This window comes from Callospermophilus lateralis, chromosome 11 (assembly GCF_048772815.1).
Source record: "Callospermophilus lateralis isolate mCalLat2 chromosome 11, mCalLat2.hap1, whole genome shotgun sequence".
Taxonomy (NCBI): domain Eukaryota; kingdom Metazoa; phylum Chordata; class Mammalia; order Rodentia; family Sciuridae; genus Callospermophilus; species Callospermophilus lateralis.
Genome location: NC_135315.1, coordinates 16,688,831 through 16,714,786, shown reverse-complemented (window position 1 = coordinate 16,714,786; position 25,956 = coordinate 16,688,831). Strand labels below are relative to the sequence as shown.

At 36.0% G+C, this 25,956-nt stretch overlaps 1 protein-coding gene across 4 annotated transcripts in view; it reads right to left on the bottom strand.

Moving 5' to 3' along the window:
* The window catches only part of Kansl1 (KAT8 regulatory NSL complex subunit 1), a 187,576-nt gene that overhangs the window by 72,571 nt on the left and 89,049 nt on the right, over positions 1 to 25,956 (bottom strand). The gene's annotated exons all lie outside the window — the stretch shown is intronic.

Below are 25,956 nucleotides of genomic sequence, written 5' to 3'. Positions count from 1 at the left end.
AAAATTTTCTCTCTCTCTCTACTGCTCTATCTCTCTGCTCTATCTCTCTCACTCTCTCTTTAAAAAAAAAAAGAAGAAGAAAAATGCCAAAAATGAATGCATGTGAAAACAAAAAGACTTTTAAATAAATTGTTAGCATTGTTTTATGAGACTTTTATTTAAAAGCCATCTGTACTGTTTTAAATTGCTAAGTGTGTTTTATTTTCATAATTAATACTTCAATAAAAAAGGTAAATCAGAGAATTTTAAATATGAATAAATGAAATGGAACTACAAAGAATATGGAAGACAAAAAAAAAGGCCATTGAATTCCAGAAATTAACCTTTCTCTGTATCATCTAAACATCAGAACTTTACATAAACATAAGAAAGATGACCTCCCTTCAAAAGTATTTCTAATGTTTCTAAGAATATGACTTGATTTCACCCATTATTCTTAATCTGGGTGCTTCTGTTCTCCAGAGAATACCTGGCAATATTTGAAGACATTTTTGGTTGTCACAAATGAAGGGACAGTCACTCTTGGATTTTTGTGGGTAGAAGCCAGGTATGCTGCAAAAATATCAACCACACAAAATAGTCTCCCACAACAAAATGTTAACAGACTACAAAAACTTTACCTTTCCCAAATCCGTCTTTCCTTTTTGCCCTACCATCCCCATACTTTTCCAGATTATTTGAATAAGCCACCAAATTCTTATTCAAATGAACAGCAAGGGAGAAGATCAAGCTGTTACCCAATATTTTTTTTAAAAAGTAGAACAGAAAAGTAACTAAGAGTACAGAGAATATAGATTATGCATGTAATAAATATAGGTTACTTCTGTTTCAGTTAGGCATATGCAAGCCTGTGAGCCTCCAGGCAGGTATGAAGACGCAAGTCTCACCTTATTTATTATATTATTTATTTTTATTTATTATTGTCATTATATATTAATATATATTATATCGTATATTATTTATTATATTTTATAGGCTCAAGTGTTTATCTTATTGTACATCATGTGCAAATAAAGTCCTTTAAATATAGTTCAGTTCTCTCATCCTTAGAACTAGTGTTTTGAACTAAAAAAATCTTCAAGGTGCTTGATTTACAAGATGTGACAAACTTGTGACCATCAGCACAAAACATATCCTGACTATGCAACATATGGGGAAACAATAAATATACCCAGATAAATATTTGCAAGACTTAATTCACTCTAGATACTTCAGTAAAATTCTATTCCTTAGATACATAAAATCTTTCTTACTGAGACTTTTAAGTCCTGGGAGACTTTAAAAGTCTTAGGATCTTGATTAAATCATAATGCCAAGTCAAAACTAAAATACGCTTTCAAAAGGTGACTGAACTTTAAAACTGAAAGAAACTTCAGAGATTATAATTCTCTGTTCTTATCTTCCTGAGTGACTAGGATTGCAGGTGTACCCTAATGCGCCCAGCTAAGCCTCTCAATTTTTAAATGAGCAAAGTGAAACCAAAATGGGACCTAAGCTAGGTGTGGTGGCGCACAACAGTAATCCTAGCAGCTGGGGAAGCAGAGGCAGGAGGGCTGCAAATTCAAAAGCCAGCTTCAGCAACTCAGCAAGACCCTATCTCAAAATTAGGGGCGGGGGTGTGTGTGTACTTCAATGGTTAGGAGCCCCTGGCTTCAATTTCTGGTACAAAAAACAAGTGTGTGTGTGTGTGTATGGGGGGGGGGGGTGTTCCCTGAAAGATTCAACAACTTGCCCAGAGTTCTCGTTCAACTCAATCTGACAAGCTCTTAGGGCAAGCTGATAAAAGAGTTAAACAAGCTAAAAGTTACATGCTAATGTTTAAAATTACTTTGGGGGCATAAAAAACAATCTTTTCAAAATTTCAAAAAATATTTTACTGCTCCACAGAAAGACTTTCTATTACTGTTTGACATTTTCCCCTAATTAAAATACTTTTAAAATCTGCCTTAAGATCTATTCTTATCTTGATAATTAGGAACTATAACAAGAAAACATAAACTGATCACCAAAATGGAAGAGTGAGTAAAAAGAATTCCACCATTTTAAAAGAAATCAAACCAGCAATCTACTCTACATCTGCATAGCTTTCAAGTTTCTACTTGTGCAAAACTCAGTGTCTTATCACAAGGGTCCTTCCAGTTCTAAAATTCTACCCAAATGTTTGGGAGATTAAATATTTCATTCATACATTAAGGCATGTTACTTTATTAAATAATGTGCATACAAAATTAGTAATGAACAACTGGTATCAAAGTGTGCTCTGTCTCTCTTTGATGAAGTTACTCACCTGTAAGCTGATGAATTATTGAACTAAGTATTTATTAATTTGTCTTCCATTAGACTCAGAATTTGCTTGGAAACAGACCCTCAGCAACTTGACAATTCTAGAACATCTAGTTCTAAAATAATCTGATTCTCAAAAATTCTAAAGATGAAAGAGGATACAGATTTCCTAACTTACTGAATTAAAACTAGAAAAACATTTTTCCCAATGGGGATGGGGTATTTTGGGGGGTGGTCCTAGGCGGTACTAGAGATCTAACTCAGGACCTTGTGTATGTAAGGCAAACAGTCTACCACTGAACCAAAGACACTATCAAAATCCGCCCCCCATTGGGGGTGGGGTTGTGGCTTAACAGTAGGGTGCTTGCCTAGCAGGAGGGAGACCCTGGGTTCGATCCTCAGCACACATAAAAATAAACAAGTAAAAATAAAGATATCAAAAATAAATCAATAGGGCTGGGGATGTGGCTCAAGTGGTAGCGCGTTCGCCTGGCATGCGTGCGACCCGGGTTTGATCCTCAGCACCACATACAAACAAAGATGTTGTGTCCGCCAAGAACTAAGAAATAAATAATAAAATTCTCTCTCTCTCAAAAAAAAAAAAAAAAAACAATCAATAAAATAAAGGTATTGTGTCCAACTACAACTAAAATATATATACTAAAATATAAATATATAAACTAAAATATATATACATATATTTTAAATCCCCCCCTTGGAGTTCCAAATTGTTGATATAATAAAAAGTATTTTTCCCCAGACAGTTCTCTTATGACTACATGCCAGTATTTTACTACAATCTGTAAGCAAGGGAGAAGGTCTACTAATGCAAAGACAAATTCTTACTAGAAATATTTTTAGGAAAAAAGGAATGGCTAATTATTTTACTAGATAAAATGAAAATGTCTGATTAACTGCCATTAAGACCCTTGATTGGCAGCTGACAGTCAACTGAGGTAGATAGGTAACTGGTTTCCCAGAAGTCTTAATCCCAATGAAGTTCATCAGACAAATGCAGTAGTATTTTAAAAGAAATACAAATATCTTCCCCAACAAAAGTTGTGAATTATACCATAAAGATCCTGTCCAAATGAGGCTTAAAACAATTTTTTTTTACACTTTCTCCTTTTAATTTATATAATCTCTAAAGATCTGTCCAGGTCTAGGTCCATCTCCCTGAACCCTGTACTAAAGACCTCTGAATTGTTCTTTCTTTTTTTTTTTTTTTTTTAAAACAAACTTAGCTATATTTTAAAGAGCAAAAGGCAGTTATAAGCCAGTTCTTGCACAGATAGAAGACAGCAAAAAGCTGTAGAGAGCACAACTCATCCTCCACCGTACTGTCCCTGAAAGCAAACAGAAACCCCAAGGAAAGTACACCTTCTACACATAAAGACAATTTTAGAGGTGTATATGATGGCATACATAGCTTTCAGAGAACACAAGTTTTCTCAGGGATCTCTTGGGTCATCATAGAAGGTGACCATAAAAAACTTAAGCTGCTAATAACACCAAGCAAATGCCACAGATCTGCTGAAGAATAAGTTATCCCCCACAGTACTTACAATGCACTAAAACAGAAAAGGAGTATGAAGGGTTGGAAATTATAACAGAAAGTTTCATTCACTGAATACATCCTGGTTAAATTCATAACTCATATTACTAATTTTAGAAATCATTAAAAAAGAGAAACACTCAGAAACCAAGTCTCTCTCCCCATCTCCTTTCTTTCTCTTTTTCTTACATAAATAATTATGTATTTCAGACTGTCAAGACTTTAGGCAGAATGAAAATCAAAACCAATTTCAAACTAGGAGGACTTTCTATCAAAAAGTAGTATCTCAGACTTTATAATAATAAAGCCTAATACATATAGTTTTCAAAGGAAACATTAAAACTATAACAATGTTTTCTGCTAAGACAGAATACTAAAAGTAGATCAGGAACAGCTAAGTCGATTCTTTTCATCCTGTGACACTTTTTGTTCAGCCTCTATCAGTGGCTCCCTTTACCCATATAAATACAATGCAATTTCAATCTTACCACTAAAAAATTTTCATTAATAGTTCCCCAAATTCTCTTCAGTCCTCCAAAATAACTCCATAACATGAAAAAGTTGCACATTTTTCTTTCAATTTAATATTGAAGATTTACTTTATGTAATTATATTATTTTTGTATTAAAAAACCCACGGTTGCAGCTTTTCAAAAATTCCTTTAAAATAATCTTGGTCATCAACAGTAGTACTATAATACTGTTATAAATACATTTTAAAGGTATAAAAACAACAATTGTATTTTAATGTATTTTAAAACAGGGATACAAATTCTTTTACACTCCTTATCAAAAGGTAGAGTCTTTTCTTCTTGAAATTGAGAAGGTTCATGTCTGCTTCAGTAAACAAAATATGTAGAAGGAATATTGGGTGACATCACAGCATAGATTAAATGAACACACTGCTTCTATTTTGTCCCCTGAATACAAAGATCCATGTAGGAAAACTTATAACCCTGAGACTACCTTGATGTAAATGTCAAGGGTCCCAGGGGAGCAAAGCCTTCTCTAATCATCCGGGAAAAGGTGCCTGGCTTGTAAGTGATGATATCATCTTAGAAATAGATTCTCTAGTCCCAGCCATTTTCATCCCAGGCCTTTGGATTTTTCCAACCAAGGGCCAAGAATCCTGAACAGAGACAAGCCATTCTAACTGTACCCAGAATTCTGATTCACAGAATATATTAAAGTGCAATAGTTATTATATGCCATTCAGGCTGAGGTGATTTGTTAGATAGCAATACATAAAAGAATAGTCATCATCCTGTAAAACTCAGGATTTGCATACTTAACCACAGAATGGTATACTATATCCATGGGAGTATAACCAGGAGTATGAACTCACCCCCAAAAATCTTTAGCACATATACCAGAAGGCAAGTTCAAGAATGTTCAGAATAATAGCATTGGTCATTATTTTTAAGTTAAATAAACTGGGGTAGGGGGTATTCCAGTGCACAGCAAGAGAAGTGTGAATGAATTATGGTGTATATTCAGTGATACAGGGAAAATAAATAAACTACATGAAATGAGATATGAATATTAGTAATACAATGTTTAAAATCCAAGCTCTATAGACAGTTTTTGTAAAGTTTAAAGATAAGTGAAGGTAACCAAGATATTCCCTGGGGAAAATTTAGAAGCAGCAAATACAGGTTTTTCGATTTCCTTCACATTTCTGCCCCTACCCAAAGACTATATCAACCTTATAATTTCTTAGGCAAACACAAGCAAAACAACTTAAAAAAAAAAAAAAAAGCAAGAAAAATGACAACTTACAATATAGGATGGAGGTGATCTTGGTAGTAATAACTGCTTAACTGTACAATATCATCACGTATGTATTTTAAAAATAAAGTCATAAATGGATGAGTTTAATCAAAAAACAAACACATACATATTAAACTGCATAAAATGGGAGTGCATACTTTTTTATTTTTATTTTTTAGGTGTAGATGGACACAACAAAATGCCTTTATTTATTTTTTTAATGTGGTGCTGAGGATCGAACCTGGGTCCCACCCATGCTAGGCAAGTGCTCTAACGCTGAGCCACAATCCCAGCCTGGGAGAACATACTTATGATGGAACAGAAAGAACTAGCACTAGGTTTTGAAAAATCATTTTTCTAGTTTAAGCAGATAATTACTGAAATCAATTTGTACTCCTTCAACTCTCCTTTTCATATTCATTAAAATACAAATTTTAAAGAAACTAATCACAGAAACTAATATTGAATAATACTTGAATATCTACAGAGATTTCCAATAACCAAAAGCAATTAAGATGAAATATAGACTTCCATTTCCAACTATTGTACCATATGCAGTCCTCAATAACTAAAGAGAGGGAAGGTTTCTTACTATCAATCCCCCCAGCAAAGTTTAAATTTTTCATTAAATTTCAATGAAATAAGTTTAGACAACTACAACTGTATTTGCTATCCTAGAGTACTAAGTTGGCAATGAGAATACAGATGATCAAATGATATAAGGTGGTATTAACTGGCAGGAAAGGAACTACAGACTGCACAGATTATTCAATAAGCAACTCTTCTCATAACAGAAAAGCAATGTGACATAATCAGAAGATCTCTCCTCAGATCAGGACATCTGCACAACATCAAGGATCAGCAAATTGGCCAGAGGCTTCACTCAGTAAGAGTTATACAGCTCAAAATAGGAATCCAAAGGCAACAAACTATACACTGAGGGAAATCCATTAACTTATTTTCTTGCAAACACCAAAACCCTGCAAAGATCTTTTCTTCCAGGCAATAGCTGACTATCATAAAGTCTCAGAAGGGGGCAGGGGAAAGGAAACTATGCAAGTAGTTTTTTCACAGAAAAAGGCCACAAAGTTGCCTATAAGAAATATCACAAGGGCTGGGGATGTGGCTCAAGTGGTAGCACGCTCGCCTGGCATGCGTGCCGCCCGGGTTGGATCCTCAGTACCACATGCGAACAAAGATGTTGTGTCCGCCAGTAACTAAAAAATAAATATTAAAAATTTTAAAAAAAAGAAATATCACAAAAGTATATTTCTTATATCCCTCTAAAAATCTGCTTTTCCTAGTTTTCCCCTTCCTTGGTTAAAAAAAAAAAAAAAAAAATCCAACCCCCATCCCACCCCAAAATCAACACACTTGGTTCTGCAGTTTTTCAAGGTAAAACACTCCCTTTTCCCCACCTCTCTCCCACTCAGAAACTTTTGCCTCTACCTTCAAATACATCCATTCTCAAACATTCATTGCCTGAAACCAAGCAACCACCATATCTCACCTGGAAGTGGCATCCACCTCCTCAGTGATCACTCCTGCCTCTAGAACTTCATAGCCTCAAAAAAGCAGCCAAAACATCATTTAAAAATCTTATCAGATCATGTCACCCCTCCTGCTGAGAACCTATAAAGTTTATGACTATTTTTCATGTACTGTCACTCTATTCTGGCCGCTCCAGACTACTAGCTGTACCTTTAACAGCCCAGACACTCTACTTCTGGCTACTGTACTGAACACTTTCATCTCCCAGATATCCTTGGGTCTTCTCCCTTACTTCTTTGAGGTCCCTTATCAAAAAAATCTTCTTTAACCAATACAAAAATAATAAAGTTTCTGCTGTAGCTTCTAGCACCAATCACTGCTTTCCTGCACCTTTTTTAAATAAATGTTTTTAAAAATATTTATTTTTTACTTAAAGGTGGACACATCTTTATTTTATTTTTTATGTTGTGCTGAGGATTGAACACAGGGCCTCACAGGTGCTAGGCAAGCACTCTACCTCTGAGCCACAATCCCAGCCCCTCCTGAACCTTATTTTAATTGTCCTCTGCAGTACTTAAAACTTGGCATCATATATTTGCTTGTACACTGACTCCCTTCAGCAATGCAAGTTTTAAGAGTAAAAATTTGTATTAGTTTTACTCACTGATTCCCAACACTGAACAGTCTCCCTATATGCAGCAAGCATTCAATAAATGTTTATTAAATGAATGGATACTGTTGATTTTAGTGGTGGGGAAGCAAGTATCCTATTCACAGGGTTCACAGTAGTAACTATGTGCATGCCTGGGAAGTCAGCCAAAAATCTTTTTTGAGAGTTATTATAGATTTGATCTAATTTGAATTCGAATCCCAATGGAAACTTTTAGGGACATTTAGCAAAGGCTGATGGAGTTGACTACAGAAATTAAAAACTTCTATTCTTCAAATAACATAAACAAATAAAAGCTAGGAAAGCTAGGAAAGGCAATTTGCATTATAACAAACTTTTTTTTTAAACGCAAAAGCCCTTTCACTCAAAATAGACATCAGTACTTGTAGCTTTAACTCAAAAAAGACATAGGTACTTATAGCTTTACATAAAAAATATAAATGGCAAATAAATATAAAGGAAACTATAGAAGTACATTAGTAAATCAAAGTAATAAGTGTAAAGAATGCTTGTTTGCCTATTAAATTGAAAAAGTTTTAAACAATTATACTATGTTATGTTAAACAATTATGCTTTGTTAATTTGTTAAAGTATGTTAAACAATTATACTTTGTTAGGTTTCAGAGAAACACTACTCATGAAAGATAGCAGTTTCTTCTGGAGAACCTATTTATCAAAACCATCCTTTATCCCATGACCAAAAATACACGTACAATTTATCATAGGATAATCTGTGATATGAAGCAAGTTTTAAAATACTTTTAAGCTTCTATATAAAAGATGACAAACTTAGTGTCACATTTCCCACGTTTGTCTTATTTGTTTGAGTTTTTCTTTGGTTTCTACAACTGTGTCAAAATGTTTACAGAGGGACTGGGGAATATAGCTCAGATGGTAGAGAGCTTGCTTGGCATGCACAAGGCCCTGGGTTCAATTCGTAGTACCACCAAAAAAAAAAAAAAGGCGGGGGGGTTCAAATGGTTGCCAGTGGTGTAGAAGCTATTATAAAGACAATATCTATCAATCTGGGGTCTGCAAGTCTCTCTACTACTACTAAATTACAGTTGATCTCTTCAGATGTGGCATATGATCTTAACTTCAAAGTCATTCCCATTCTGAAAATCTCATTCATTTGCATTCTATGCTTTATCTTCTGAAGTAATCCAAGTTGGAAACCCTACACTAGAGGTCAAACTTTAAACCTGTGTGTTATAAATAATGGTTGACAGACCCCACACTCAGAATTTCTCAACCAGGAAACTTGAGGTAGAATCCCCTAATTTCTAACAAGTTCTTAGGTGCTGGTCCCAGAGACCATATTTTGAAATTGATGAACTTTTTTCATTAGAGCCAGAGAGAGGTCCAGCATCTCTGGAATCAAACTATTATAGGATAATTGAATAATATTGGAAATTTTGTTAATAGGATGACAGCTGGAATAGAAAAGCTGACAACCAAGTCACTCCTTAAAATCATTTTAAGCAGAATGAATTCCTTTAAAAATCACCTTGTGTGTATATATAAATATACCACATGAAATTTCACCTTTAAAAAGAACCAATCAATCATCTTTAAAAAGAACCAATCAAATAAGTTATCAGTGGGAAACCACTACTCAATATAAAATTTAGGAATCAGTATAGAAGTTTAATTACCCCTTTACACATCAAGCATAAAATAACAGGTGTTGCAAATAAAAATATTCATGCAAAAGATTTCTTATAACTCCACTATTTTATGACCAACATGTGTTATCACCAGCTTCAATATTTTGCACTGAATTTACATTCTACAGCTGAATACTACATATAGTGGCAAACGTTTGTTGAATGCTTCCCTTGATCTGACTGTGCTATACACACTGCAAGAATTTTCATCATTTAATTATTATGATGATCATATAAGGCAGAGCCTACTACCTACACCTTCTATCCCCACATTGCAAATGGATAATATGAGGCACAAAAAAATTAGGTCATTTTCCCCCAAAGAAGTACAGGTAAAATCTACTTATGAATCCAAGCAATCTGGCTCCAGAGTCCTTGCTTTTAACTACTGTACTTAATCATTTAAAATCCAATACTTCTAAATTACAAACTTTTTTCCAAAATTAGCTCTTCCTTTAAACTTATTGTCTGTCAATACTACCCAGGCTCAAAATTACAAAGTTCCTGCAAAAATTAAATTAAGTCCTACCACATTTCACAACTACCTTTTTCATTTTATTTCAAATTTATGGAAACAGTCTGTAGTTATCATTTTCCTGTCTTCAAAAACAACTAGTACTTAGGCTTTTGATCTTCCTACATTTAAGGCAGCTGTGCGCCTCCCTACCAATGTGTTGAAGGCCAGCTTACTTAACAACAAAATCATTTTAAGCACAGTGAATTCCTTTAAAAATCACCTGTATGTATGCATAAATACACCACATGAAATTTCACCTTTAAAAAGAATCAATCAAATTTATGATTTTGTCGGGATGAATCCAACTACTATGTTTAACTATATAGCTCTATTTAAAAAAAAAAAAAATCAACTTAAGCGCTTTACCTACATCTTTGACTCATTTCTCTATTTCCACAAATAGTTAGAGCCTATACATATTTAAAACTCTGATATTTTATGCAGAGCATTCTTTGTTTCTGCAGAAGATGGAAAGAGGAAAAAACTCAAGAAATTATATTCAATTCAAAAAAGTAGCATTTCTAAGTGGAAAGCTAAAAAATAGTTTTGAAAAAGAACCATCCAAATATCAAAGCCCTCTTTCATAAAGCATTAACAGTTAAAGAATCAAACTGTTGAGGCATCCCAGTATGAACAGTATCTGAATATCAAAGCAAATTTTATTATAGGACCAGGGCTGGGCTCCAGCTCCAGACAGAACAATTGTAGAGACTCTGTACAAAACTGTTTAAAATGAAAGAACTCCAAGCTTTTGTCACTGGGGTCTAGATAAGTAGAACAATTTTATAAAGTATATAAATCTACACCATGCAATTCCATGCAATATATAGAAATATCTACGACCATGATTTTGAAGTGCTAAATCTTAGCAGATAGCAGTAACTATATTTAAAGGTAACAAAGGAGGTGTACTTCTTAACTAAATGAAATAGGAGACAGGCAGCACTTCAAGGATATAAGAGCAGTGTTGAAATGAGACAAGTTATGCGAATCGGTTCAAATGACAAGCTTACATGCAATCTTGAGCAACTTTTCTTCCCCCTACCTCAGAGTCTCAGGCTCTTCATCTGTAAATGGGGGTACTATCTAACTTAAAAGGACTGCTATGGTGACTTGGGATCATGTATATATGTAATACCTTAGCACAAGAGTACAGCACTTTAAGAACAATATGAATTCTCTTCCCTTCCTTATCCTATACATGTTAAAGTACCTGTGATATTTGTCTGGATTCTAACTAAAGTTAGGTGAAACAATACAGCTTTTGATTAACTTGTTGCCATTTAATGTATCTACTATATTACTTATCTTTCTGACTACTGCTAGAGATGATGTCTCACACTAGTGGTAGTAACATACAAGGCTTGAACTTAATTCTCAAAAACATTCAATTATGCTTGGAAATACTGAGAGTGTTAAGGGGGGTTCTTGGAAATAACAGTTCTACCAATTTTACTTGAATTATTTACTGTCACGAGCCACCCATGGCTGTGTGTGTGAGCTATGTGCACTGAGCATATGAGAGGACTGGCCTGACTAAACTGCCTGATTGGGCTGTGCAACGTATGTATGCCTTTTCTCTCCCTCAGCCTGATCTCACACAGCACCTGAAATGGGTATGGCTTTCCAAGATGTCACTCTGCTGACCACAAGACATCACCAAGCAAAAAGACTCCACCCTTCAAAACCCAATCTCTTGCCTTATTTGGGTGAGATTTTGTATCAAATGTCTTTCCCCTAAATAAATAGAGGGGCTTGGGGTATGCTCTCTCTCTTGCCTCTTGCCTCCCTTGCCTTCCAGCATGGGAGCTGACACCTGAGGTTTCCGAGGCATCCCTGACCCCTATTCAGTGTATAAAATGTATTTCTGTGCTTGTGTGGGTTTTTTTAGTTGCCACCCCAGCCAGCTGGTGACAATTTACTTTTAGAAATGATTAACCCTGAGAATTTCCCTGACCCAGACACTCTCATAAATACTTGTAACAAAAAGAACTCTTATTTTAAAAATAAAAGGGGGGAAAGTCATGTAATTACAAGTCAGATGAATCTATCTACCTCGCAGTGTTTTTCCATTTTCTGCATACATACATAATTCAGGATACAAATGAGTAGTTTCATAACATATTTACTGAATTACTGCTATTGGTGACAGGATCTTCTATCAATATATATATTAAAAAAAAAAAAAAAAACAGCTTCGGGGCTGGGGTTGTAACTCACTGGTAGAGTGCTTGCCTAGCACATGTGAGGCCCCAGGTTTGATCCTCGGGAAAGAAGGGAAGGAGGAAAGGAAGGAAGGAAGGAAGAGGGGGAGGGAGAGAGAGAGAAAGAAAGAAAGAAAGAGGTATTGTGTCCACCTACAACTAAAAACTAAATATTTAAAAAAGAAAAAGCGAGGTGGTGCATATCTATAATCCATCTTGGGAGGCTGAGGCAGGAGGATCGCAAGTTCCAGAGCAGCCTTAGTAACTTACAAAGGACCTAAAGCAACTTAGGGATGGATACACTATCTCAAAAATAATTTAAAAGGGGGGGGGGGGGCGCTGGGGATGTGCTCTGTGGTTAAACGCCCCTGGGTTCAATCCCTGGTACCCACCACCTCCAAAAAAAAGAAGGGGGGGCGGGGGCGGGCATCAGTCACTTCACTTCTTACCTCTCAGTGTCTGAAAGAAACCGAATCCATATTTGGTTTATGGCTTAGACAGCTGCTCAAGCCACTAACAGGAGAAAACTAAGGGGAACATCATAATGGATAAACCAGGTGGACAACCCCTTAACCCACAGATAAGCCTTAGCCCCACAAAACAGAAGGTGATATTGTTTGCCTTTTAGATGTAATAGGTAGTACACAGCACCACCTAAGAAATATTCTTGCCAATCTGAAACTAACGATCAAATCTGTAGATATATTTTAGCATACAGGAAATGGTAAGACAGAAGAACTTGGTACTACACCACAGGGAAAAACCAAATTCAGAATATGGAAGACAGTACATGATAAACAAACCTATTTTAAAAAAATAAATGGGGATGGGGAACTGTTAACAGACTAAATGAGATTTAAGAGACATAAACAATAAATGTAATATATGAGACCTTGTTTGGATCCTGATTTGAACCAACCAATTATAAAAATTCATACATAAAAGCCAAAGGAGAAAATCTGCACACTAGCTTTTAGACTATGGAGAAATGAATTTATTTTCAGTTTTTTTAAAAAAAACTGTTATTGTGATTATTTTTTAACAAAGAATCCCTCTCAAAGATACATGCTGATTTGTTCACAAATGAAATTATAAAATAATTAAGATTTGCTATAAAAATAATCTAGATTCAATAGGAGCCTCTGGATTGCTTGAATTACTTCATTTTACGTAAGCCAATCAAAGTGCTATCCCCTGAACACCTCTGAGTGACAGGCACCCATCCTGAAGCTGAGGTGCTTTTTATACACTGAGGAGCTGACAGTGGAGCTGGGGCAACCTTCAATAGGGCCCAATGCCACCTGCTCCAGTGCTTCACATGTCTAAGCCTTAGGTGGTGACTAGCCCAAGACTCCATCCCTCAGTTTGCCAGGGGAATCCAATTAGAAAATGGATATGGAAAGGTCATTATAAGCTGTAAAGTGCTATGCCCATGTAAAAACACAAAGACCATACAATAATCTGGCATAAGAAAGGTCAGACAGGAGGGAAAGAAACTAGAAGTTTTTTTTTAAAAAAATAATAATCAGGGTCCAGTAGGCCTTTCCTCACCCAACAGACATATACCTTCAAGGGGTACAAGTTTCAGTCCCAAGCAAAGTGTCTAAAATCCTGGTGCTGTCCCCCTTTTGGTACATACTGCCCTAAAATTGCATTTTAAACATCTCTGTGTGAAAAGTACCATAACTTCTTTTCTCTGGGATCCTGGATACTTTGATGCCCCTAACTATGTAGTCAACTCCTTACTCAGGATGCCAGAGCAAACCTTTGAAATGGATCAAATCTATGCTCCCTTTGATTTCCTGCAGCCCATGGCAAGTCAGAGTCTTAAAGTCTAGTCACTTCCTTTGTGAGAGTTTGGTACAATTTTTAAATAAAAGTGACATGTATTAGCCTTCACCAGATAGACTTCTGTTTAAATTTTTCAACACATAGTGGTTATATGTATTTGTAGGGTAAGTGTGACATTTTGGTACATGTGTCCAAAGTATAATGATTAAAAAAAAAAAAGATACAGTATTCAAAACAAAATGATACACTACTCACTCTAAACTCAACCTTCACACAAAAAGCATAAAGATGGAAAGTTAAAAACCTGCTAGAGGGGCTGTGGCTGTGGCTCAGTGGTAGAGCATTCGCCTAGCACATGCGAGGCCCTGGGTTCGATCCTCAGCACCACATATAAATAAATGAAATAAAGGTACTGTGTCCAACTATAACTAAAAAATAAATTTTTCTTTTAAAAAACCTGCTAGATGTATACCCTTGAAGGAACCTGGTGACTGGTACATAAAGCCCAAGAGATACCTTAGGAATGTACAAGTAAGCAACTAAACAAAAAAACAAAGGATAGTGAAATCATGCTTTCAAGTCTCCTGTCAATTATGGTTCTGCTATTTCTTACATGTCATTTACTATTATAAGCCACTTTTTGAACAGAAATATATTTGTGATGTCCAAGACAAAAAATATGGCAAGAATGCTGTAAAGAGGGATAGTTTTTACTTTGCCTAAGGCATTAATTCAAAAGTGACTGGGCAATTAAACAGATCTGATTTGGGGTTGTAGCAATTCAACATGCTGTCACAAAAGAAGACGTCCCTGGCAACAACCAAGCTCAGAGAAAACAGCATAAACCATCATGACTGATTTTCATAAATTAGTAGATTTTATATTCTGAAGTAGTTTTAGATTTTAAAAAAGAATTGATCTGGATATGGTGGAGCACGCCTATCTATAATCCAAACTACTCTGGAGGTTGAGACAGGAATATATAAGATCAAGGGCTAATATCAATGACTTAGGGAGATCCTGTCTCAAAGGGGAGGGGGGCTGGGAATGCAATTCATTGGGTTCAACTCACCCCGAGTTCTTTTCCCAGTACCTGCCCCCCGCAAAATAAAAACTCAGCGAAAAGTACAGAGAATGTCCACATACCCCTACCCAAGTTTCCTTATTACTCTGGTTCATTTGTTACAACTGATTAACCAATACTAGCATTTCATTATTGTCAAAAGCCTATAATTTACATTAGGTTTCACTCTGTTTTGCTAACTAAGAGAGAATGATCTTTCAGCATCTCATTATCTTCATCATAAAAATATAAAATGAACTCCTACTAATCTTCTCCCCTTCCCCAACCTACAATTCCCAGTCTTCCCATTCCAGTATATCTCAATACAGAGCAATACCTTCCATTCACATGCCAAGACCTAAAACTCAGTTCTCTTGTACAACTCGGTCCATACATAGCACCAGTCCTTCAGCAAATTCTACCTGCTCTGCCTTCAAAATACATGCACAATCACATGTTAATCCTCACAAACTCTACCACAACACAATCATTCTGGCCCAAGCCACCAACCTCTCTTTACAACAGCCTCCCCACCCTCATTTCTATCCTCAGCAGTTAGTGTTCTTCTCAAACTGTCAGATGATGTTAATTCTCTGTTTCAAGGAGGCACTTGGTCTCCACCTGAACCTAAGAGGTACAATCTTTAAAACAGTCTTCCTCACAACTTGTCTCCACCTACATCAGCCTCCCTTTACATATGACATTACCTCCTATTTTCCCTTTACTAGTTGTTGAAGTTCTACTGGCTTGCTTGCTGTGAGTACTCCAGGCAAGTAAGCAGGCTCTGTCCCTAAGGTTTTTTGCACCTGTTCTTTCTTTTGCCCAAAATGTCTTCCTCATATATCTTCATAATTGAGTCCATGTTTTTGCAGAGCTATCACACTTTCAGAGTTAGGCCCAAACCAACCTATTCATCACTGCATTCCCTTTACCCCCTTTATCTCGCTTCAAATAATATATACATACATACATATATAATATATGATTATATATATCTAGGAATGACCTATATATACATATACACACGTATGTAGTATATATACTCATTGTTATTGTCTTGATCTCCCACTAGAATAAAGGGAGAGAATTATATTTGTTTTGGTCTCTGAAGCAACTGTTAAGTGTCTGGCCTTGAAAAAATAGGTACTTAGTAATTATTTGTCAAATTAATGAATAAATTAAGGAGTCATGGGTCACTAAGAGGACATAATTGAAAACTGGTAGAAAACTGAATTAAAATCTGGGTACCAGCACCTACAGCCCACACAAAGCCCAATTCTGAACAATTCAGAGACTAATTTGGAAGCATGAAAGGTTCTTAAAGGCTTAAAGTTGGGGGGGGGGGGCGCGCGTGACCATGATCTGAGAGGCTGGGTGGGATTCTGCACTTGGAGATTTCCCTATTTTAAGACTCTAACATAGTAATGCATTCCATTGTTGTCGTGTATTTTTTAAAAAATAATAAAATCAATTAAAAAAAAAGACTCATAGCAACCAAGTATGCCAGAGACACAAACATATTTGGTCTGCTATCATAAAACAAAGGCACCTTTGTTCATAAGTACTTAAACATGTATTCATGCTGTAAAATATATAATGCTTTTAATCATCTTCATAACAAAATGCTGCAAGATCAATCGAAAAAGTGTGCAAGTGTGTGTACAGGTGTGGTTCATCTCCTATTAATTACAAGGGTAGTCAGAAATTGTCAATCTATACTAATCCAACAATTTACTTACATGCAAATAAAAGCACTCCTCCTAAAATCTAGAGTCTAGAACCCAACTACATCTTTCTATACAGGAATCATCCCCCAAGGCTCTGCAAGAGAGGTGCCTTTCATCACTAAACATACTGGGACTATACATATAGTGAAATATCTTGTTATTCTCTTCAAAACAGCTACAGAAGAAACCTCTTCTAAAACTGAGTAGAATAAGAACTCCCTGATTATAACATAATCAAACCAACTCAGGATTAGGGATTCAGTTCAACAGCAGGGCACAAGCTCAAGCATGCAGGAGGCTCTGGGTCTGGTGTCCAGCACCTGAGTTTGGTGTCTCATCTGAGTGCTCCAACTAGGAAAAGATGGTCTCAAGAAAACGTAGCTGAAGCAAAAATTTCAACCTTTCAGATCAATTACTGTGATGTTCAGTAGTAGCAGATTCTACTAGTATCGCTACTGACCATTTCATCTCAGTTCTCAAACTCAGACACCTAATCAATGCAGGCTGGAATTCAAATTTGGGTCTGGTTCAAAAGTCTGCATTCTAAGACACACCCCAAAATACACACTGAATTCTGGATAACACTGATAATATTAGTAAAATATTTTGGCACATAAATGGTCGTTATTTCACAAAATCTGCCTACCAATAAGGATTCCTTCCTCAAAAACTGATCATGGTTATCAGACAAACTTTAAGAAATATATCCAATTGAATTATGACACTAATAAAAAGGAACACGGGAAGCTACAGGAAATTCCAGAGGTAATTTAAAACTACCCTTCACCAGACTTCACTGGAGAGATCATATGACATGGTAGGATTATGGAAACCAGCAATAATTGCATTTAACAAAATGTCTCTCACAGAATACTACCACTTTCCCTGTGTAAATGAGTTTGAAAGGTTATTTTTATCCCTCAGAGTTACAGTAAGGGTAAGGTGGACAATCACAGCTCAGAGAAGTAACACTTGCTAAAAAAGGAACCAAATTCCATGTTCTTTAAGAAATTTTTCTTTCCCAGCAATGTGGATATTAAGTTTCATATTATGAATTAAACAGAAAAACACCAGTGACCTGGGATATCTGTGCTCATAATCTTCAAAATGGCATCAAGTAAGAAATGTATTTAGAAAGCAAAATGCTGATAATGGAACACAGTACCATTCTCTGGTAAACTCTCCACTACTATTAAAGCATTCCCCAACCCAGTTAACAAGGGAAGTGCTAACTAAGAGTTGAGAGCACTTAAGATTCTCAACTACATATGCAATTAAAATAGACCACCACAATAACTGCATCAGAGGTTCTTAAAACTAACAAAAAGAATCACCCTTCCTAATTTTCTTAAGATGGCCGGCCCACAAAGTCCTGCTTTATCTGAATCTTGATTGTACCACAAACATCTGTATGAAGCACTTTAAAAGCCTCTACTTGGTCTTGTATGCTTTGATCACACAGGCAGAAGACAAAGAAGAGTCTCTTGGTAGGAGCTTTCACAGGATCCTTTATTTGTGCTCAGCTAGACTCGTTATAATTTCAATTTTAATTCTTTGATTAAACCTCTTTTTTAGAAACCTATTATGTTTCAAGGTACCTTTATTATAGTAGTGAACCAGGCAAAACCCACCAAAAGAGGAAATTTATATTCCAGAGGTAGACAGAAAATTTTAAAGTTAGCAAAAAATGTGTGTGTACACATACATGTGCACAAGTGTGCTCTGAAAATGTCATTTGTGATGAGTGTTATACAGAAAAAAAATTATGGTAAGAGGACAGAATGAAGTTGTCCTTTTAAAGCTGATAGTAAAGAACACCTTTTTAAGTGTATCAGAGACTTGAAAAGATGAAGCATTTAATCAAGCTGACAGGATATCAGAAGGTATTGTTTTAGCTAGCAAAGTATACTAAAGGGGAAGATTGGAAATTATTTTTTAAATAGCTATAGGCCTACTCCAAGTCTAGGCAGGAATTTAGCTTCTTGAATAAATCCACCAGTGTTGGTAGAGCACCCCAGCCAAGGGATAAGCGGTAAAGTGATATCAAAGAAGTAAACAGAAGCAAACAGAAACTGGATTCTGTAGAGCCTTGTAGCCCATGATACAGAGTTTCCATTTTAGGTTGAGACAGGAAGACTTTGGGAAATCTGAGTAAGAACACAAAGTACATTAACACTGTAAGTCTATTCTGGATATTGTATGAAGAACATATTGTAGTTTATCATTAACAGCAAGGAAACAAATTAGGTGGCCACTGAGGCTGCCCAGGAAAATGATAATAGCCTGGGCAAGAGTGATAGCAGTCAAAATTCAGTGTATTCAGAATGCCATTTGAAGGTAGAGCCCATAAAAGTTGTCAATGGAATAGAATGTAGAGATGAAAAAAACAAAAACCAGGTATCTGCGTCTCTCCCTAGAAAATGTTTCTGACCACTATGAAAAGTAAGGGATTTGACATATTCAGGTCTTTGAACACAGAAATAGTGGAAATTATGTTACAATTTAATGAATTAACCGTTCCAAATACTATTAGTGTATCAGGCTTGGAAACTAAGCACCTTAGAAAAATGAAAAAGCAGTTAAAAAGTTCCCAAATCAAAATGAAATCCAAAAAACCCAAGACCTGTGTTTTACTGGACTTGGAAATCTAACTCAAAGCACCACTTGCCTGAAAATGTATGTTAAAAACTGCTTACTTAGAAAAATAAATCACAGAATTCGAGCAACAGTGCTTTCTTTCAAGAGATTTGCTACACTATCTGACAGGATTATTTAAAATGACAAAGAAGGGCTGGTGATGTGGCTCAAGCAGTAGTGCTCGCCTGGCATGCGTGCGGCCCGGGTTCAATCCTCAGCACCGCATACAAAGATGTTGTGTCCGCCAAAATCTAAAAAATAAATATTAAAATTCTCTCTCTCAAAAAAAAATTATAAGACGACAAAGAATATCCTCATCAAATAGAACTAGAGGTCCTTGGAGTCCTGTGATATTAGGAATCTGGTACATCATCATAAATCAAGGAATGTGGACTGTTTCTAAACAAATTGTTTTAGCAAGCAAACATATTAAAAGGGAAAACTGGAAGTTATTTTTTAAATAACTATAGGCATACTCCAAGTATTTTTGCAAAATTGTAAGATCAAATTCCTGTGCTTTTGGGTAAGATTCAGATTTGACATCCTCCAACTTCCCTCTGTGAGAGCTACAACAGATTTGGAGTGTGGATGGGGGGACAGAACCTGTATTTCTTGAAGAAGAAATAAGAAAAATATTCTTTAATAGTGGTCACACACTAGAATTAACTAGGGATATTTTTCAAATATGAAGGCTGGATACCAACTCCTGATCAATTAAATCAGAATTTTAGAGTTGGGTCCTGGAATTTTTTTCTAAAACATTTTCCAGTCATTCTCTGTGCAGCCCAAGTTGAAACCCACCACTTACAGCATAAAGATTCAAGTAAAAAACTTAAGGGGGGAAAAAAATCTCCTTTAAAATAAACAATGTTTTCTGAAGTCAATAAATTTGAGCCCTCAAATTAACACATGTCCAAGTGAGGGCATCCTGGAGCTTGGGTAAAAGAACTTCACTAGAAATTGTAAACTCATTTCATATATGCTTAGTTTAACAAATCAGGAGAGGATGGAAAAGAATAATGATGATGCCCTGGTTAAACGCACCCACATTCTTTCCCTGGGCTTACATTTTGGGATTGCAATACTACCAGAGCAACAATCCTAGAGTCAATTCAAAATCCTCATCTTCCTATAATGCTGCCTTAGAACTCTATAGAATAGCACTTAACTGCTACACAGCTAAATTGTCTCCAGCCACAAAACAAAAACCAAACAAACAAAAAAACAACCTTGTACCTAGAAAACAGAAAAGAACACCAGAGTTTGTCCCTTTCTCTTTCACTCTTTTCATCACTCAACAACAGCTAATTCTGAACATTTATGGACTCACAATTTACAGGAGTACAAAGGAGGAAATTCCCAGGGCACAGTTACAAATTTTTCTTCAGGAAATTCTATGGAGCCGGATATGGTGGAGCTGTAATCCCAGCAACTGGGGAGGCTGAGGCAGGAGGATCTGAGTTCAAAGCTAGCCTCAGCAACTTAGTGACATGCTGTCTTAAGGTGTGTGCACATGCACAGAGTGGGGGTGAGGGGAGTCTGGGATGTGGCTTGGTGGTGGTTAAGTACCCTTGGGTTCTATACCTGGTACTCACCACCACCACCACAACCACCCCCGCTTCCCCACCAAAAGGTGGGGGAGTTCTTAATTGATAAACCTTTCCAACCTCCCAAATACATAAAGAAGGCTGCCACAATTTCTTTTTCAATTATATTCTAAAACATCTGTCCTGGTTTTAAAGCACAAGCTGATCTTCACCTCATTATAGATGTTCAAACTGCCACCACTTTTATTTTTAAATATCGGAGAAGTGACAAAATTTCTATAATGGAGGATATATTATAAAAGGGAAATTTATCCTACTTATTACTGACTTGGACCATTCTACAATGACTTGGCTGTTCTGACAGGTGAGTGGTAATACAAATAGAATATGGATATCATGTTAAGGCACAGTTCAGACTAAAATGATCTATACAATTTTCCTTTACACATCTGGTTTCTGGAAATCCGAAATCAGAACAAAGAACCTTTTCATTTCAGATTTATATTTGAAACTAAGCTAACCAATTAAGTATTTCCTTCAATAAAATTACTATTTTAATTGTGTAAAAGCACCAAAGTGGTAAGGAACTTGAATGCCATGACATGAATACTCAAAACTAACTGGTACATTCTACACATTAAACCTGAGTGCCTAATATGTACCTGCCAAAATAATCATCTGAATTATTACAATGTGAATGATTATGCGGAGCACTATACAATAATCAAAAGAAAGGTTCCATATTCTCAAGAAATAGGCCTAATAAGAAAAACAGCAATAAAACTATCTCAAGGGCTTAAATTAGTACAAATTAAGTTTTGAATATCAGTTTCTGATGTGGAATCTTAAGGACATAGCAAGAACAAAAATTTGGAAAGTCAAATATATTAGAAGTGAAACTAGTATTCGAGAGCCCTTAAAATTTGAGAAAACAAGGTTGGAAGTCACTCATTATACTAAGATAAAGGTTAGAGCAATCTCAAGTTTGCCATCACTGTGACTGTAGATAACTTCCCTAAAATGTTAAAGGAGGATAACATAGACCAATTGCCATGAGAATCAAATGAAATAGTGCATATAAAGTTCTTTGTGTACAGTGTCCAGCACCTAGTCTCAAATACAGGTTACTATCATCACTATCACTATCACTACTGTTAGACAATAGTAAAATCCTAGTGGTAGAAGGGACCTTCAATTTATTTAATTATCCAGTCTAGATATCTATCTGATTATCTACATTCACAGTGTGTGGAGTTCCAAGACCAGTACATTAGCCTCACTTGGAAACAACAGAAAACTACACTCTAGGCTCTATCCCCAGACCCAATAAACCATAGATTCTGAAGTATTAGTCCAGAAATCTGTTTTAACAGGATTCCAGGTGATTGTGATAAACACTAGAAAATGACCACTTTAATCAAATTCTCTAATTTTTACACCTGAAGAAACAAAAACCTGAAGAGATTCTACCATCTGCTCAATATAATCACTAAGACCATTTACTTAGGGTCTGTTATATTATGCCAGGTTCTATGCCAACCACTTTCTGCATTTTTCATCTCCAGTCTCAACACTTCATCCAGGCCCCAAATGATAGAAGACAATAGAAGTTCAGAAAGGTAAAACAATATGACAAAGGTTGCCCAATCATCAATTACCAAAGTCAACATTCAAATCTGATCAAGTCTGTGACCCCCAAAACTTACTAAAACTGTTGTGACAGAACAATACTGAAGCACACCAAGACTTCCTGGTTCTAAGGCAATGGTCTTTTCATTCTACCTCACGATCTTAGCTGTGATAATTTTACTATGAAAAATAAGCAGAAACTGCCACTTTAAGCAGAAAATAAACTGATCTTTACTATAACCAGAAAGGGAAGAATGACATACTATGAAAAGACATGAGGTAGGAATATACACAGCCAAGGTATGGAGAAACGGATATGGGATAAGTAATTTTACAGTCACATAAGTACAAGAAAACAATCTTCTGTTCAATCATCCAGCTTTCAATGTCCAAAAACCTGGCTACTTCTTTTAATAGTTATTGGCTAAGGTGGCTCCAAATTTATTAGCTCAAAGATATCTTTATTCTATAATAATTGTTCAATTAAAAAAAATTCTAAAAATGTTAAGGAAATATTTCTGGTAACTGTCTCCTTCAACTCCAAATTAACAAATGTTAAACAGTATCTGGATCTGCATACTCCAGTTAAGGAAGGACGGAAGGAAGGACCTGAATACAAAAAAAAAAAAAAAAATTAATCATTTTCTACCTTTTCTCTGATGTCCCTTCACACAACATAACTGTATGTTAACCTTCTATTAGGCACTAAGTCATACAATAAGTATCATAACCAAAACACAAGGAAAACCAGTTAGAATCTTACTGTGCTGGTTCAAGTAGAGAACTGTGGCTGTGGAGATGAACTCACATATTCAAAATATTTATTTATTTTTATAGGTGCCAAGGATCTAACCCAGAAACACTTTACCACCAAGCCACATCCTCTGTGTGTGTGTGTTTGTTTGTTTGTTTGTTTTGTTTTGTTTTTTGAGACAGGGTCTTGGTAAATTGCTTAGGGCTTCATTAAGTTGCTGAGGCTGGCTTTGAACTTGCAATCCTCCTGGCTCAAGCAGGGCCACCAAATCCAACTCAAGAGAAAAGAAAGTCTTGTTAAAAAACTGGGAATAGGAGTAATCAAATACAGAAATTAAGATGGACTCCTAGATTTACTATCTACTGTAATGGGTAGGTGGAAGTGGTGGAAGGATTGCAGCAGAATAGCTGGGTTTATTTAGCCAGGGAAATCAAGAGCTCTACTATAAGTATATTAAATTTAAGTACTTACAAGACTGACAGAGTATGAACTTCAGAAAAGAAAGCTGGTCAAAGAAAATAAATTTGAAATTATTTTGTTACATGGATAATGCTTGGAACTGAAGATCACCCAAGAAGAATACATAGAAGGCAGGAAAGGAATGATAGGAATGGTAGGGAGGAAGTGGGGTGAGAACTAAACTCTGAGACACTTTCACAGGGTAAGCAGAGAAGGAGGATCAGAAATTTCTGTCGAAGCCATTGGGGGATGGGTATGCCTTCTTCTGATGTAATGAATTCTAATCAGTGCCCCCTTTATGGATCTGGATCTACCCAATATTATATCCTCTTCTAAAAGTCAAATATCAGTTATGCTTAATTTCTACTCTTTTGTCCCCTCTTAAATAACTTCTACTTTATTCCTTCACTTCTTTTTGAATACAGGAATACTTTAAAAAAAATTATCCCCCCCCCCCCCAAAAAAAGACATGAGACCAACAGAAGTCAACATCTTTTTGGAGATAGACTATGAGATTTAGATTTGGGGAGGGGGGTTGCTGGGATTGAACCCAGGGGGGCTTAGGCACTAAGCCACATACCCAGTTCTTTTTATATCTTATTTATATTTATCTCCCTGAGTTGCTTAGGGCCTCAGTAAGATGCTGAGGCTGACTATGAACTTGTCATCCTCCTCAGTCAGCCTCCCAAGCCTCTGGGATTACAGACATGTGCCACCATGCCTGGCTGACTGTAAGATACACAGGTAAAATAAGATTTTTTCTACAGAACTGGCTTCAAAGTAGTTTAGGTTCATGTCCACTGTAGCTGGGTGATGCACACATGAAGAGTTGACAGCACTGTTCTCTCTACTTTCATGTCTGCATTTCTACAATAAATGTAAAAGGGGGATGACAAGCAGCCTATGAGAAACTTCTTGATTTTCATCAACAATTAACCACAAGTACTAAGGATTTATGGGTTTGACCCAGACATTCTAAAAGATTCAGAGCATACCAACAGACTCACAATTTGAAAGTTTTTTCCCCCCTAAATTATATGCTGCTATTTTTAAAAATCTCACAGCAACCCAACAATTTCATAGCAACTCAAAAGTTTTTCTTAACCTATGTACTTTAATTTTGATAAAATTTATCATTTTAAAGATCTCTTATATTAGCTTGGGCAACTACACAAATATACACATAACTGAGATGATATCAAGTGTTCTTACGCTAGTTTATATATCATTCAACACTACACACATTCAATGAGAATTTCACTACTCGGCAGCTTTTAACCACTGAGAAGTCAGATGCTGCTGCTATCTCTGGGTCATAACCCTATATCATTAGTCAAAAAGGACACCGTATTTAAATTCCATGGTATTCTTCATATAAATAATCTAAATTTCAAGATGTGATTTTCTAATCACATATTCTTCTTTTTCACAGTTCTAGAGACTGAATCCAGTGTCCCCCACATACTAGAGCTCCACCACTGAGCTGGACCTACAACCCATAATCTACATAGTTTATAAATAAAATTATTATTTTTCTCTATACACTAGTTTGGTGTGCAATCAAAACTGTTACTTTTCTGAAACCTGGCAGTGTTATCTTTATCACATGGCTTAAATTTTTATTTAACATATACCAACACATGTTCACACACCAAGAATGATAATTCTTTGTAATACAAAGAACCAAATCTCTACTAAAAATAAAGCCTTCTCCTAGAAATGCTGAGGACTGAAATGATCCACAAAGAGGAGAAATCTGCATCATCAGCAATCATATTTAAATTGATTTCCTGCTGGACATCATGGCCCATGCATTTAATACCAGCAGTTTGGAAAGCTGAGGATGGAGAATCCCAAGTTCAAGGCCAGCCCCACCAACTTCGAAAGACCCTATCTCAAAAAACCAAAAAGGATGGGATGTAGTTCATTGGTAAAGCATCCCTTAGTTCAAAGGGGGATGGGGCGGGGCGGGTGTGGGGTGTGTGCAGATTTTTCTCAACTGGTAACAATAATGACAAATCAAATAGACTAACTGCCCTAAAGGCCAATCATTTCTCATTTCTTTCTGACATTTCCTAAGTCTTTCCCATCACCCATCCCATGCAGGTTCTCATTCCCAGAAAGTATCCATGAAGATTCAGGAAGAACTAAAAACAAAAAGAGGCATCTTTCTTTCTTTCTTTTTTTTAATTG